The 16,501-nt window shown below is 41.1% G+C and overlaps 1 long non-coding RNA gene across 1 annotated transcript in view; it reads right to left on the bottom strand.

Annotated features, from left to right (window-relative positions):
* Positions 1 to 16,002, bottom strand: part of LOC102163610 (uncharacterized) — an 81,338-nt gene extending 65,336 nt beyond the window's left edge. The window contains exon 1 of the long non-coding RNA XR_014805054.1: positions 15,624 to 16,002. This is a non-coding gene — a long non-coding RNA (uncharacterized LOC102163610). The remainder of the gene's footprint in view (positions 1 to 15,623) is intronic.
* Positions 16,003 to 16,501: the final 499 nt, after the last annotated feature.

Genomic DNA, 16,501 nt, shown 5'->3' on the forward strand with positions numbered 1-16,501 from the left:
AAGGTAAAATGAAAATATTTTCAGTTGAAACAAAAAACTGAGAGCATGCATTTCCAGCAGATGGAAATAAAAGAAACACTAAAGGGAGTTCCTCTTGTAGCTCAGCAGAAACAAATCTGACTACTATCTATAAGGATGCAGGTTCGATCCCTGGCCTTGCTCAGTGGGTTAAGGATCTGGAGTGGCCATGACCTGTGGTGTAGGTCAAAGATATGGCTTGGATCTGGCATTGCTATGGCTGTGGCATAGGCCAGTGGCTGCAGCTCTGATTAGACCCCTAGCCTGGGAACCTCCAAATGCTGAGGGCGTGGCCCTAAAAAGACCAAAAGAAAAAGAAAAAAAAAAAAAGAGAGACACTAAAAGAAAGGAAAATTATTAAAGATGGAGACACAGTAACGTAAGAAGGAATGACGAACAATAAAATAGGTAAGTGTATCATTAAATCTACAAAAGTGATCAAAAAAATAATAATAATGTCTCTTGGTGCTTAAAGCATATGTGGAATTATAATATGAGATAAAGAGAAGCACTTCCAAAAGAGTGGAGTAAGCATCTCCAAAAAATCCACTGCTTCATAACAACAATGAAGACACTGGGGAAAAAAATGTAAAAAAAATTTTCTTCACAACTTTGGGAATTAACTACCAGCTTTCAACAATGAAGGAGTTTTTATATAAGAACAAAGTTTGAGGAGTTCCTGTCGTGGTTCAGTGGTTAATGAATCTGATTAGCATCTATGAGGACGCAGGTTTGATCCCTGGCCTTGCTCAGTGAGTTAAGGATCTGGCATTGCATTGCTGTGGTATAGGCTGCAGATGCGGCTCTAGATCCCTGTGCTGCTATGGCTGTGGTGTAGGCCAGCAGCTACAGCTCCGATCTGACTCCTAGCCTGGGAACCTCCATATACCACAGGTGCGACCCTAAAAAGCAAAAACAAATAAAAAAATTTTTTTAAAGTTTGAATCTTAGAAAGAAGAGTAAATTGTGTATCATTTTAACTTGCCCTATTCCCATACCCCCTTTGCAGCTCCATGGCTGGTTTGAAAACAAGAAGATTCACCATCATGCTACCTGTTAGAACCAGGAAACTAGCAACCACTGTAGAGGTTAGAACAGGTTTGAAGCTCCCAACAAAGCCCACCCCAGAGATTTGTCACTATTTGGCTGGACAATTTCCTGGAAAAGCCCCATTGTCAGGGCTTGTCTTTATTTTACTTGACTCACTGCTCACTCAGCAAGAAAAACCCTATCCACAGGACATTTGTTGAAAGCAATCAACTATTTAACCTCACAGCTGCCTGAGGAGGTGATACCAGAAAGGGCAAACAAAAAGCTTTGTCCAAAAAATGTAAAAGGAAAATCTGGGGAACGAGATGTCCATCAGGGCTTTGAAAAGCTCCAACATAGTTCTGGGGCTCTAGAACATCACGTGTGTGCATAGCTAAGAAGAACAGGGCCCGAGAAGGTCCTGATCCCTCACCTTGGGCTGACCTTGAGGTGTTCCTCAACGCACACACAGAGCCCCTTTGCAAAGACAGGGAGATTTGAGGGGTCCACAAGTTTAAGAAAATCTCTCTAATCATTAGCTGAGCACTACACTAATGGAACAGAGACTTCAATAGCCACACATAACAAAGAATACAGATGTAGTGCAGAAAAATCACTACAGAAACAATCAGCAGCAACAACAAACCCTGGAAAAGAAGAGAAAGATAATGTCCAAAGCTGTCATATTATATTATTTTTAAATGTCCAGTTTTCATCAAAAAATTATGAGGTGTGCAAAGAAACAGGAAATGATGGCCCATACAGAGGAGGGAAAAGCAGTCAACAGTAGCTGTCCCTGAAGAAATCCACATGTTGAACTTACTATAAAAAGTCTTGAAATAAGCTATTTTAAGTACATTCAAAGAGCTAAAGGAAATCATGCCTAAAAAATTAAAATATGAAAATGATGTCTTGCCAACTAGAAAATATCACTAGAAAGAAAAAAATCAGTTTAAAAAATAGAAATCCTGGAATTGAAAAGTCTAACCAAAATGAAAAATTCACTAGAGGCATTCCATACAAGATTTGAGTTGATAAAATAAAGGATAAGCATACTTAAATATAGGTCAATACGATGACCCAGTCTTAAGAATAGAAAGAAAGAAAAAGAATGAAGAAAAATGAATGGAGTGTCCATGACCCATGGACAAAATCAAGTATTTCAACATACACATAATGGGACTTTCAGAAAGATAAAGGAGAAAAAAAGGGGCAGGAAGAATATTTGAAGAAATTATGGCCAAAAAAACTCCCAAATCTGATTTTAAAAATTAATCTATGCATCCAAGAAACTCACTGACTCCAAATAAAATAAACTAAAAAATATCCATATCTAGACACGTCACAGACAAACTTTCAGAAAACAAAGATAGAATCTTGAAAACAGCAAGAAAAAAATTCATTATACACAAGAGACCCACAGCTGACTTATCAAAATTAACAGCTGATTTATCAAAATCCATGGAGGCTGGTAGGCAGTGCAATGACATATCCAATAAGCTAGGATGGAGGTAAGCTATCAATCAAGAATTTCATACCCAGAAAATCTAAACTTCAAAAATTTAGACATTCCCAGAGAATTCATCACTAGAGTTGACCAATAAAAATACTAAAGGAAATCTTTCCAGGTTGAAATGGAAAGACACTTGACAATAACTTGAATATACACAAAAAATAAAGAGTACCAGTGAAAGTAACTATACAGGTAAATATAAAAGATAGTATAAATGTATTTTTCTTTGTAACTTTTTTTTACTCCTTTCTGATTTAAAAGACAACACATAAGGCAATAGTTATAAAATTATGTTCATAGAATTATAATAATGTATAAAAATATAATCCATATGACAATAATAGCACTATAGAGGGGGAAGGGTATGTAGTTATATTGGAGCAGTTTTTGTATAAGATTGAAATGAAGTTGATATTACTCCAAACTAGACTGATTTAAATTAAAATGTTAATTGTAATCCTCAGGGAAGACACTAAGAAATAACTAAAAAAATCAAAGTTAGAAAAAAAGACAAGGAGTTCCTGTCGTGGTGCAGTGGAAGTGAATCCGACTAGGAATCATGAGGTTGCGAGTTCAATCCCTGGCCTCGATCAGTGTGTTAAGGATCTGGCATTGCCCTGAGCTGTGACGTAGGTCGCAGACTCGGCTCGGATCTGGTGCTTCTGCGGCTCTGGTGTGGGCTGGCAGCAACAGCCTCCAGTTGGACCCCTAGCCTGGGAACTTCAAATGCTGCAGGTGTGGCCCTCAAAAAAGATAAAAAGACAAAAAGACAAAAAAAAGACAAGAGAACTAAGACAGTGCACCGTAAAAGGTCTATTTAATGAAAAGTCATCCATAATTGCAAGGAAGCAGAACAAAAATGATATAAGATAGGTAGAAAACAAATATAAAAGTAGAAGGTGTAAATCTTACCTTATCAGTAATTACATTAAATTTAAATCGGTTAAACATGCCAGAGATTGGCATAATGGATTTTTTAAAAAAATGATCCAACCCAATGCTGTACAGAGACAAATTTTAGATTCAAAGTGTAATGGGTTGGAAATATATACCATGTAAATACCAGCCAAAGACTTCTGGAGTGGCTTCACTTACATAAGACAAAATAAATATTAAGACAAAAATTTTAATGGACACAAAGAAAGTATACTTGGCTATAAAGCAAGTCTTAATGAATTTCAGAGAATTAAAATCATATGGGGGAGTTCCCGTCATGGCGCAGTGGTTAACGAATCCGACTAGGAACCATGAGGTTGCGGGTTCGGTCCCTGCCCTTGCTCAGTGGGTTAACGATCCACCGTTGCCGTGAGCTATGGTGTAGGTTGCAGACGCGGCTCGGATCCCGCGTTGCTGTGGCTCTGGCGTATGCCAGTGGCTCCAGCTCCGATTCGACCCCTAGCCTGGGAACCTCCATATGCTGCGGGAGCGGCCCAAAGAAATAGCAAAAAGACAAAAAAAAAAAAAAAATCATATGGGGTATGGAGTTCTCAGTGTGGCACAATGGTATCAGCAGTGTTTTTGCAGTGCCAGGATGCAGGTTTGATCCCTGGCGTGGCACAGTGGGCTAAAGGATCTGATATTGCTGCAGGTGAAGCATAGGCTGCTACTGCAGCTTGGATCTGACACCTGGCCCAGGAACTCCATATGCCACAGAGTGGCCAAAAACAAACAAACAAAATCATAGAGGGTATGTGTATCCGACAACAGTGGAAATAGTTATAAATGAAACAGAATGAAAACTAGAAATGTCTCCAAGGGTTTGCAAATTAAGCAATATGTTTATAAACAGCATATGAAGGGATCAGAAAAGCAATTACAATCCAAATTAGTATTTTGAAAAGAACTGTAAAAACTGTATATCAGGAGTTCCCGTCGTGGTGCAGTGGTTAACGAATCCAACTAGGAACCATGGGATTGCGGGTTCGGTCCCTGCACTTGCTCAGTGGGTTAACAATCTGGTGTTGCCCTGAGCTGCTTGCGGTGAGGTTGCAGACGCGGCTCGGATCCCGCGTTGCTGTGGCTCTGGCGTATGCCAGTGGCTCCAGCTCCGATTCGACCCCTAGCCTGGGAACCTCCATATGCCGCAGGAGCGGCCCAAGAAAATGGCAAAAAGACAAAACAAAAACAAAAACAAAAAAAAACTGTATATCAATACTTCTGGGTTATTGCTTAGGCCATTGTTAGAGAAAACCATATAGCTCCAAATGCATGTATGAATAAGAAAAAAATAAATACCATAAATCAATTATATAAATATCTGTATTAAGTAAACTAAATGCAGACAAAGTGGAGGTGAGAAAATGTTAACAATAACAATAGAGATAAATAAAGTTGAAAATGATTATATAATAAATAACATCCAAAAATTCACATTTATAAGCTCCTAACAAAACTGTCTAGAATAAAAATAGAGAAGACACAAAATATTAATACTAGGAACACATGAGAGCATAATTACAGATTCTACTTATTAGTGAGATAGTACATAGAACAATATTACAATGTGACAGCGAACTTGCAAATTTAAATGAAATAGGCAAATTCCTAGAAAGCTATAACTTTATAAAATTGCACAAGGTAAAAAAAAAAAGAAAATATAAAAAGTATCAACCGTATTTACTAAAGAAATAATATCTGTAGTTGATGTTCCTACAATGAAAATTCCAAGCCCAGATAGCTTCCTTTGTGAATATATCAAGCATTTAAAGAAGAAATAACACCAATTATACATAAACTCTTTCCGAAAATAAATGAACATTTCCCATTTTGCATTAGGTTATGAGATCACTTCACCTTAATCCCCAAATCTAACAAGGACATTACAGCAAAGGAAGATTACTCATGAATCGTTCTCAAAAAGAGAGATGGGCAAAAAAAATCCTAAAAAATAAAATAGATAGATTAACTAGAGGAGAGCAGCCAAGAGGGTGAAGTACAAAGACTCTGAGTCCACTTCTCATGAGCAAAACCAAAATCACAACTGTATGCAGGACAACCATCAAACCTGAACTCTCCAAAGGACTTCTACAACTAAAGACAAAAAGAAGGAACCACAACAAGATGGGTAGGAAGGGTGGGCTCATGATATAATCAAATTCCATACCCCTGGGTGAGTGACCCACAAACTGGAGAATAATTATATTCAGAGGTTCTCCCACAGGATTTGGAGTTCTGAGTACCACATCAGGCTTCCCAGATCAGGGATCCTGCACCAGGAAGATGAGCCAGCCACCCCCCCCACCCCCCGCCAAAAGCATTTGACTTAGAAGGCCAGAGGGGCTTAATTTCAGGATCCACACTGGACTAGAGGAAAGAGAGACTTTACTATTATAGGGTGCACACAAAATCTCACACACACTAGGAACCAGGGTAAAAGCAATAATTTGTTAGGAGCCTGGGCCAGACCTACATGCTGGTCTTAGAGAGTCTCCTGAAAAGGCAGGGGATGGGGGATGGCTTCAGCTCACACCAGAGACATAGATACTGGTGGCAGTCACATTTGTGAACTACAAACCACACGAACACTGCTGCTGATGGCTCCCATTTTGTTTCATTACCACCAAAACCTGGCCTCACCCAACAGCCTGTGGGAGCTAGTGCAAGGGTGCCTCAGGCCAAACAACTAACTGGGCAGGAACACAGCCCTATTCATCAGCAGACAGGCTGCCTAAAGACCTCCTCAGACACAGTTGCCTTTAGACATGACTGTAGACACAGTCCTGCCCACCAGAAGGCCAAAATCCATCTCCACCCACCAGTGGGCAGGCACTGGCCCTTCACTCCAGAAAGCTTGCACTAGCCTCTAGATGAGCCTCACTCACCTGGAGGCAGACTCCAGACACAATAAAACTATGACCCCACAACCTGAAGATCCAGCCCACCCACAGAAAGCCAGACCCTAGCCAAGGACCAGCTGGGCCCTGGCCTTGCCCACTAGCAGGACAATGCTGTCAGTGAGCAGGCAATAGCTCCAGAGTCTTCAGGACTTTTACTCTGCCACCAGTAATCCAGCACTAGCCCCAGGACCTCTAGGATTCTGCAGCTATGTGCCTCATGACCAAACCCCACCAAACAGCAGCAGAAGCACCCACACAAGGCAGGACCTGGCAATCAACCAGACTAGGGGCCAACCAAGCCTATGAGACCACCCACATAGTCAGCCTGCCACAACAGAAGGACCCAGCCAGCCCTCTTAGGGGGAACCCCTAGACCATGTTACTTGAGTGATGAGAGAGGAGTGTAATTCTGGGACCCATAGGACATCTCCTATAGAAGGCTACTTCTCCAAGGTCAAGAAACACGACTAAGCTACCACATACAAAAAAATATATAGGAGTTCCCTTCGTGGCACAGTGGTTAACGAATCTGACTAGGAACCATGAGGTTGCAGGTTCGGTCCCTGCACTTGCTCAATGGGTTAACGGTCCGGCGTTGCCGTGAGCTGCTTGTGGTGTAGGTCACAGACGCGGTTCGGATCCCACATTGCTGTGGTTCTGGCATAGGCCGGTGGCTACAGCTCTGATTAGACCCCTAGCCTGGGAACCTCCATACTCAATCACACACACACACACACACACACACACACACACACACACACACACTGCTATACAAAAACCTCATGGTAACCACAAACCAAAAATCTATAATAAACATACACATGAAAAAGTAATCCAAATATAATATTAAAGACAGTTATCAAATCACAAGAGAACAAAAGAAGAGAATGGGGGGGGGGACCTATAAAAACAAATCCAAAACAATTAATAAAATGGCAATAAGAACATAGATACTGATAATTACCTTAAATGTAAATGGACTAAATGCTCCAACCAAAAGACAAAGACATAAACCAAGACCCATATACATGCTGTCTACAGGAGACTCACTTCAGGTCTAGAGACACATACAGACTGAAAGTGAAGGGATAGAAGAAGGTATTCCATGAAAATGGAAATCAAAAGAAAGCCAGAGTATCGATACTTTTACCAGACAAAATGGATTTTAAAATAGAGACTGTTACAAGAGACAAAGAAGTACTCTACATAATGCTCAAGAGATCAGTTCAAGAAGGTATAACATTTGTAAGTGTGTGTGCACCCAACATAGGTGCTTCCTAAATATATAAGACAAATATTAACAGACATAAAAGAAGAACAGTGGAGTTCCTGTCGTGGCGCAGTGGTTAATGAATCCGACTAGGAACCATGAGGTTGCGGTTGGATCCCTGGACTTGCTCAGTGGGTTAAGGATCCGGTGTTGCTGTGAGCTGTGGTGCAGGTTGCAGATACGGCTCAGATCCTGTGCTGCTGTGGCTCTGGTATAGGCCGGTGACTACAGCTCCAATTAGACCCCTAGCCTGGGAACCTCCATATGCCGCGGGAAGCGGCCCTCAAAAAGGCAAAAAGACAAAAAAAAAAAAAAAAGAACAGTAACATAATAATAGTAGAGAACTTCAACACCCCATTTACATCAAAGGACAGATGATCTAGACAGAAAATCAATAAGGAAACACAAGTCTTAAATGACACATTATTCCAAATGGATTTAATTGATATACAGAGAGCATTCCTTCCGGAAGCAGAAGAATACACATTCTTTTGAAGTGTACATGGAACATTCTCCAGGATAGATCACATGCTAGACCACAAAATAAGCCTTGGTAAATTTAAGAAAATTGAAATCATATCCAGCATCTTTTCTGACCACAATACAATGAGACTAGAAATTAACTACAAGAAAAAAAATTGGCAAAAATCACAAACACATGGAAGCTAAATAATATGCTACCAAAGAACCAATGGATAACTGAAGAAATCAAAAAATACCTAGAGACTGATGAAAATGAAAACATGATGGTCCAAAATCTTTGGGACACAGCAAAAGCAGTTCTAAGAGAAAAGTTTATAGCCATACGAGCTTACCTCAGGAAACAAGAAAAACCTCACATAAACAGCCTAACCTTACATCTAAAGGAACTGGATAAAGAAGAATAAACAAACTCAAAATTAGTAGAAGGAAAGAAATCATAAATATCAGAGCAGAAATAAATGAATTAGAGACTGAAAAAGTATCAATGAAATTAAAAGCTGGTTCTTTGAAAAGATAAACAAAATTGATAAAGTTTTAGCCAGACTCATCAAGAAAAAAGGAAAAGGGCCCAAATCAGTAAAATCAGAAATGAAAAAGGAGAAGTTACAACTGACACCACAGAAATACAAAGAGTCATAAAAGACTCCTATGGACAACCATAAAAAATTAAAAATTAAAAAAAGAAAATAGCACATCAAATTCAGCAACACACAAAAAAAAGGGTAACACATCAAGTCAAAGATGGATTTATTCCAGGGAATGACAGGTTGATCTAACAGTTAAAAATCAATCAGTCACTCAGTATTTTAGTAAAATAAAAGAAAATTGCCTAAGACATCAATAGATACAAGGAACGCATTTGCTACAAGTCAATCCCATTCACAATCAATACACAGCAAACTAGGAATAAAAGGGAACTTTAATTAAAAAAACTTTTTTAAAACAACTATTTTAGATAGAGAAAAGTTGCAAAAATAGTGCAAAAGTTGCAAATGATAGTTCCTGTATACTATTAACCCAACTTCCCATAATCTTACCATCTTACATAATCATAGCACAATTACCGAAACCAGAAAGTTAGCTGAAACAGAAAATTCACATTGATACCATATGATTAACTAATATCAGACTTTATGCAAATTTTGCTAGTTTTCCCATGAATGTCCTTTTTCTGATCCAGGATCCAATCCAAGATCCTATCTTGCATTTACTTGTCATGTCTACTTACTGTCCTTCAATCTGAGATAGTCCCTCAGTGTTTCTTTGTCTTTCATGACCTTAACACTTTCAAAGAATATTACAAAGTGAGGTTGTGTCAGATGAGAACTTTCTTAACCTAATAAAGACCATGTCAAAAAAATCTATAGCACACTTCACACCCAAGAGAATAATTATAATTTTTAAAAAGCAGAAAATAATGTGTTGGTGAGGCTATGGAGAAATTGGAAACCTCCTACTTTGCTGGTAGGAATGTAAAATGCTTCGGCCTCTATCAAAAACAGATTGGTGACTCAAACAAACAAACAAGACAGTTTGGTAGTTAATAGAATTCTCATCTGGTCCAGTAATTCCACTCATATTTAAAAGAACTGAAAACAGGTACTCAAACAAATCTTTGTACACTCAGGCTCAAAGCAGACTATTCACCATTGCCAAAACGATGATAACAACTCAAATGTCCATCAACTGTGCTATCTACACACAATGGAATGTTATTTTACCATAAAAAGGAAATGAAATACAATATGTGCTACGACACGAATAAATCTTGAAAACCTTATGCTACCTAAGTCAAACACAAAAGATCACATATTATACGATTCCGCTTATATGAAATATTCAAGACAGGCAAATCCACGGAGAAAGAACGCAGACTGGTGGTTGCCAGAGGCAGGGGCTTAGGGGGAAGAGGGATTAATTGCTGAATGGGTACAGGGTTGTATTTTAGGATAATGGGAATGTTTCAGAACTGGATATAGGTGGTGGGTGCACAGCATTGTGAATTTCTAAATAGCGCTAAAATTTGCACTTGAAAGTAATGAATTTTATGTCATGGGAAATTTCACCTTGAGTTTAAAAATTCTACCACAAACGTGGTACTTAATGGTGAACTATCAAAAGCATTCCACTGAGACCAGGAAAAAAGATCTCCATTATCACCACTTCTATTTAACACTGGAATAGAGGCCTTAGTGCAATAGTTTAAAAGAAGAAGAGGAGGGGGAAGAAGAGACAGAACAGAGAGGGGGAGCTGGCGGAAGACGGGAGGAGGAAGAGAAGTGAAGCGCACAAGGATCAATGAGAAAAAAACCACGATGCACAGATGACATTACTGTATAATGCACAAGATCGAAACAAATCTATTGAAAAAATATTACAATCAATAAGTGAATTCAGCAAGGCCATTAGATACAAGGTCAATTTTTTTTAATTCATTGCATTTCTTAATTAGAAATTGAAGAAAAATTCAGGAGTTCCCGTCGTGGCGCAGTGGTTAACAAATCCGACTAGGAACCATGAGGTTGTGGGTTCGATCCCTGCCCTTGCTCAGTGGGTTAACGATCCGGCGTTGCCGTGAGCTGTGGTGTAGGTTGCAGATGCGGCTCGGATCCCGCGTTGCTGTGACTCTGGCATAGGCCGGTGGCTACAGCTCCGATTCCACCCCTAGCCTGGGAACCTCCATATGCCACAGGAGCGGCCCAAGAAATAGCAAAAAGACAAAAAAAAAAAAAAAAAAATTCAAATACTATAAACAGTAGCATCAAGGACACAAACATATAGGAATAAACAGAACAAAACTGTGCAGAATCTCTACACAGAAAATCACAATACTGGGAGTTCCCATTGTGGCTCAGTGGTAACAAACCCGTAGTATCCATGAGGATGTAGGTTCAATCCCTGGCCTCACTCCGTGGGTTAAGGATCTGGCATCGCGGGAGCTGTGGTGTAGGTTGCAGACGTGGCTCAGATTCTTAGTCACTGTGGCTGTGATGTAGGCCAGCAACTACAGCTCTGATTTGACCCCTAGCCTGGGAACATCCACAAGCCACCAGTGTGGCCCTAAAAAGACAGAAAAGAAAAGAAAAAAAAAAGAAAATTACAATACTGTTTGAGGAATATTAAAGAAGAGTTACAGAAATGAAAGGATATATTCTAAGATGTCAGTTCTTCCTAACTTTATCTATAGATTTAATGCCATCACAATGAAAATCCCAGTAGTTTTCTGTGTTTTAGTTTTGGTTTTGGTTTTGGTTTTTCCGGGTGAAAGAGGTTTGAAATTGACAAACCAACTCTAGAATGTGTAGAAAACACAAAGCGCCAGGAATAGCCAAGGCAATCTTGAAGAATAAGAGCACAGCTGGAGGACTTAGACTAATAAGATGGTCTGGCATCAATACAAAGATGTGAAAGAAGAGAGTCCAGAGACAGCCCACATGGATACAGACAGTTATGACAAAAGTGACAGACACTGGGGAGGAAAAGATGAGTCTTTCGATAAATGGTCCTGGGTCAACTAAATATTCATTTAGAAAAAAATTAATCTTGGTTCCTACCTTGTACCACACATAAAAATCAAATTCAGATAGACTAGAGATCTAAATCTGAACGGTAAAACAATAAAGCTTCTAGAAACTAGCATAAGAAAATATATTCCTATTCGTGTATCAGGCAAAATTTCTTCAACGGAACACAAAGCAGTACTAACCATAAAAGAAAAACAGACCAATTGGACCATATTAAATTGAAGAACTTCTGTTTATCAAAGGACACCATCAAAAGAGTAAAAAGGCAAGTTATGGAATGCAAAAAGATTTTTGCAGTATCTCTATCAAAGGTCTAATCCAAAATACATGAAGGACTGCAAATTTGTAAGAAAAAGACTGACCACTCAGCAGAAAAAAGCAAAAGGCTGCATTGTAAAAGAGGATATCCAAATGGCCAAGAAACTTGCTAAAAAAAAAAAAAAAAAAAAAAAAAAAAGTGCTCATCTCTATTAGTCATCAGGGAAGCACAAGTTAAAACCACCGTAATTTACTACTATATACACCCACAAGAACACCCAGCATGTCACGGTATGTTCCATGCTGGCAAATTCCTGGTGAAACTGAGACTCTCAAATACTGGGGGTGAGAGTGTCAGTTGGTAACATCACTTTGGAAAATGCTCTGGCACTGACGAAGGTGGATGTAAGTACACCCTGTGACCAGCCAGGTACATTCCTAATGCAACAGGCACGTATGCACCAAAAGTTGTGTGTGAGAATATTTATAGCAGCATTATTTTTAAAAGAGAAAGAGAGAAAGAAAGAAAGAAAGAGAGAGAGGGAGGGAGGGAGGAAGGAAGGAAGGAAGGAAGGAAGGAAGGAAGGAAGGGAGTTCCCTCTTTTGTGGCTCAATGGAAACAAATCTGACTACCAACCATGAGGACGAAGGTTCAATCCCTGGCCTCACTCAGTGAGTCAAGGATCCAGCTGTGGCATTGCCGTGACTGTGGTGTAGGCTGGTGGTGACAGCTCTGACTGGACCCCTAGCCTGGGAACCTCCATATGCCATGGATGTGGCCCTAAAAAGCAAAAAAAAAAAAAGTAAATATTCTAGCAATACATCTTTTTCATTTGATTCTTTTTCATTGACATAAATGATGTGAAGTTAAAATATTTTAAGCCAAAAAGTGCACATGTGGATAAGGAATTGGACATGTTTTCAATTTGTCTCCGGAAAAGCTGTAAGCATTCATCCCACCATAGTCTCGGAGAGCATCTTACTCTTATACCCTTGCCAATACTGCTTATTGTCAGTCTTTTAATCCTTGCCAAATCTGATGTACGAAAATAACTTCTTGTCATTTTAATGATCATTTCTTTGACTATAAGGTTGAACCTCTATTTATCTGTCATGTATAGTTCTTCTTTTGTAAAATTTCCCATTTCTTAAGGAGGTCTACTTCTGCATTTTTTTTTTTTTTAGGGCCACACCTGTGGCATATGGAATTTCCCAGGCTAGGGGTTCAATCAGAGCTACAGCAGCCAGCTTACACCACAGCCACAACAATGCTAGATCCAAGCCAAGTGTGTGACCTACACCGCAGCTCTCAGCAATGCCAGATCCTTAGCCCACTGAGAGAGGCTGGGATCCAACCCGTATCCTCATGGATACTAGTCAGGTTCGTTTTGCTGCACCACAAAGGGGAATCCCATGGAAGTCCACTTCTGACTAATTTTTGAGTTGTTCATATATGGTAAAGAGATTAAGATGTTTCTCCTATTTTTTTTTTTTTTTTTGTCTTTTTTTGCTATTTCTTGGGCCACTCCCGCGGCATATGGAGGTTCCCAGGCTAGGGGTCAAATTGGAGCTGCAGCCTCTGGCCTACGCTAGAGTCACAGCCACACAGGATCCGAGCCGCATCTGCAACCTACACCACAGGTCACGGCAACACCGGATCGTTAACCCACTGAGCAAGGGCAGGGATCGAACCCGCAACCTCATGGTTCCTAGTCGGATTCGTTAACCACTGCGCCACGACGGGAACTCCCTTTTTTTGTCTTTTCCAGGGCCACACCCGAGGCATATGGAGGTTCCCAGGCTAGGGGTCCAATCTGCCAGCCTACGCCACAGCCACAGCAACACCAGATCCAAGCCGTGTCTGCGACCTACACCACAGCTCATGGCAATGCCGGATCCTTAACCTACTGAGCAAGGCCAGGGATTGAACCTGCAACCTCACAGTTCCTAGTTGGATTCATTAACCACTGAGCCACAACGGGAACTCCTAGATTAAGCGTGTTTTCATCATAGATGAAGCAACTCTTATTTCTCGGTTTGACACTGAAATTTACATTTTCTTTTAGGCTCTGTCATGTCACAAAGAATCTTTCCTTTGTTTTCAGTCTTTGGTATCAATGCCAAGATACACTTTCCCTATCCCAAAGATTATAAACATATTTTCATCTGTTTGCTAGGCATACAAACATGTGTTTAGTTACACATAAACAGTAAAGCCAGAATCTGAACATAAGTTTGTTTTATTGCACACCTAGTGTGTGTAACTCTTTGCTATATTGTCAGCAATAATAGCAAGTAATACCTCTGGATATTAAGAATATAGGTTATCTTTAATTTTTTTTGCGTACCTGTATTTTCATACCTGTACGATAAGGCATGACAGTAGAGTGGTTAAGAGTGGGGACTTTGGGAAGTTCCTGTTGTGGCTCAGCAGTGACAAGCCTGACTAGTATCCATGAGGATGCAGGTTCGATCCCTGGCCATGCTCAGTGGGTTAAGGATCCAGAATTGCTGTGAGCTATGGTATAGGGCACAGTTGTGGCTTGGATCTGGTGTTGCTGTGGCTGTGGTGTAGGCTGGCAGCTGTAACTCTGATTCGACCCCTAACCTGGGAACTTCCATATGCCCTGGGTGTGGCCCTAAAAAAAAAAAAAAGAGTGGGGACTTTGTAGCCACAACTCTATTTCTTCTTAGCCATGTGATTCTGGGAAAGTTACTTACCTTCTCTATGCCTTGATTTATTTATCTGCAAATTGGGGGACTTGATAGTACCTACCTTGAAAATTATTGTACAAATTCAGTGAATTAAGACAAGGGTTAGAACCGTGCCTGCTGTAGCATAAGCTCAATATAAGCTTTTGTTTTAATGAACATATACTACTTTTATAACTAAAACAAACTAAAAGTTTATTTTTTAAATGAGAATTTGTTGTAAAGAACAAACAACTGAAAAGCCCATTAGCCCGGCCCCATGGAGAGCTGTCTGGGGATTCCAGGGCAAGCCCTCACTATCCAGACCTCACACCAGCTCAGTCAGATAAAGCCCCCAAGAGGACACAGCAGCCACATTCCCTGCCCCGAGCCCTGGCCTCCCCTTTTGTTTCCAAGCAGCTGAGCTTTCTCTTTCTTCTTCTTCTTCTTTTTTTTTTTTTTTTTTTTGTCTTTTTAGGACCGCACCCAAGGAAGATGGAGGTTCTCAGACTAGGGGCTTAAATTGGAGCTGTAGCTACCAGTCTAAAACACAGCCATAGCAACTTGGGATCCGAGCCGTGTCTGCGACCTACATGACAGCTCACAGCAACACCAGATCCTTAACCCACTGAGCAAGGCCAGGAATCAAACCTGCATCCTCATGATGCTAGTCAGATTCATTTCCACTGAGCCACAACAGGAACTCCTCCAAGCAGCTGAGCTTTCTAACAGCAAGTAGCTCTGCTGGGAAAGAACAAATATTTGGAAGACGAAAGGAAAAAGGAAACATGTCTGATTCATTCTTCAGATATTTCCCGAGTGTCCATTATATGTGATCTACCTGCCCAGTAGTAACTTCTGTGATTTATGAGGACCTACTATGTGCAGGTCACTTAATGGATATTTTCTCCTGAAAAACTCTCCTGTTCCCAAGAGGCAGACACAATTGTACCCCATTTTACAGAGGAAGAAACTGAAATTCCGAGAGCTAAGTGACTTACCCAAATCCCCAAAGGTGGTGAGTGGCAGGGCTGGTGTCATCCAGAGGTGGCCTGGCCCCATTGCTCCCTGCTGATCTGGCTGCCCTGGCTCTCCTGAGGGTCCCCCTGAACTCCCAGCTCTGCTGAGTTAGAAGCAGTCACTGGAAAGGCTGGCTTCGAAGGAGAAAGGTGATGAGCCTCACACACACTTGACTTCCTGGCCTCCTCTACAAAGTAACATTATTTGGGAAGAAACTGGGACTTTAAAGAAGGCTCGGCTGGGCAGGCATTTGGGGCAGGCATTTGGGGCAGCCAGCCAGCCTCCGGCCAGCCTTGGGCAGAACACCCACATAGGGCCACGAGGAAGTAAAAGGCTTCTGGGCTGCCCCTTGTCCAGGGTGGACTGTGACCAGGGACCCACTAGAGCCAAGCCCCTGACGCAGTGGACGCATTTCCGCGCCAGCCAAGCCCGGCGCATGCGCACCGCTGCTTCCTCCCCTGCTCTCTCTTCACACGCCTCCCAGTACCAGCGTCAGCCCGCGTGGTGCCAAGGCCTGTTGCCTGATTACATCCCTCAAGACTCTGAAGGGCCTTCACAGCTCCCACAGAGATCTTTCCTCCTCGTGTCCCCTCCCGGCCACCTCCTCCAAGAAGCCCACTCCGATCCTGCACCCACAGGCTGCAGCTTCTGGGCAGGTCTGGCTGTCTCCTGCATCCCAACATCACTCATGCCTCAGGGCTGCGTTCAGGACTCCCAGTCCCCAAGCTCTCTCCTTCTGAGGCAGAAAGTAGGCCTTCTCCGCCTTAAGCCCTCCGCCTCCCCCAGCCTTCAGCCAAGAGTTGGGCTCAGAGAAAATGTTTAATAAATTGATGATGAATAGATGAGTACATAAATATAA

Source organism: Sus scrofa, chromosome 6 (genome assembly GCF_054392235.1).
Source record: "Sus scrofa isolate SSC_HxYL_T2T_F1_AM1 chromosome 6, Sscrofa_HxYL_maternal_Yorkshire_Landrace_v2.0, whole genome shotgun sequence".
NCBI lineage: Eukaryota > Metazoa > Chordata > Mammalia > Artiodactyla > Suidae > Sus > Sus scrofa.